Source organism: Brachionichthys hirsutus, chromosome 24, assembly GCF_040956055.1.
Source record: "Brachionichthys hirsutus isolate HB-005 chromosome 24, CSIRO-AGI_Bhir_v1, whole genome shotgun sequence".
NCBI classification, from domain to species: Eukaryota; Metazoa; Chordata; class Actinopteri; order Lophiiformes; family Brachionichthyidae; genus Brachionichthys; species Brachionichthys hirsutus.
This window is the reverse complement of record NC_090920.1, coordinates 606,735-607,904: the sequence shown is the minus strand read 5'-3', so window position 1 is coordinate 607,904 and position 1,170 is coordinate 606,735.

Below are 1,170 nucleotides of genomic sequence, written 5' to 3'. Positions count from 1 at the left end.
ACAGCACACATAGGCCAAGGTGCACAAAGAAGTAGAATTACTTCACATTGCATAGTTTGCCTATGCATTGCTTTATGTTTCTGCAGGAGCAGGGTATCATTCTGAATCTAAAGCAAAGGAGTACAAGCTTGTGTGCAAAAGAGCCTGCCAGCGAGTAAGTTAACATTAGACTAGTATTTAAGTTAACTGTGTGCATGTGTGAAAAGGAAGCAGCATAACCTTGTGTCCTTGAAGCATATTATAGATGGATTTTAGGCAAATGTGCCACTTTGAACTGGGTGGTTGTTTACCTCGTCATATTTAATCAATCACCTTAGTAGTGCAGAGTAACGGAACAGATTGGCAGTGATCATCAGTTGTTATATTCATTCATTCATTTTTTTATGGTGCTCTTAAATGACCGGGTGCAATCATTTTATCTAAATGTGACTTTTATATCTTGAAGTTGTTAGTGGTATGATACCAAAACATTCTCCTAAAGACCCATGCAAATTCAGAAAAGAGTGTTTTTCTTCAGTATCTGATCACAACGGAATATGTTTTCAAACAGTGAAATCAGTATTTTAAAATTGATTTACTCTGACTATAAGATTTGGCATGATTAAAATTATGTTGATTAAAAATAGGATAAAACATCTGTGTACTACATGTTAGCACCTTGATGTGTTCCCTCATTGGTGTGCCGACTGAACTAATGTCTCCAAAAAGTATATGAAATTAAAAAATAACCAATTTTCTATTAAACCATCTGGCCTGAGGCAGTGTTTTGTTTATTTAAAAATGATTCTGTATTTGTTTAATCGGTGTAATGTCGGGATTTTCTCCTATTTATTATTCACATTCTGGTACTCAAGGACTGTTATGTGCTTATTGGTCAGTAATTTTAGTTATTGATGTCTTTTATCAAGCTCATACAGTAATCACCCTTGCTCTATGGCAGGAAATGTGGGCGATGAACTATGCACAGCTTCTCCTGAATGTGGACTTTTACTTTAATGCTGAGGGAAAACATAAATTTCAGACGGTTCTTGCTTTCATGCAAGTAGTTCTTCACATTGTGCTGTAGCTTTGAATTTAATTCATTTATCCCAGAGGGGCTATTGGACTTGCTTTTATTGTGATTTTGATTAGTCTTACATTATCATTACCTCTGCTTAAAACTAAATATTT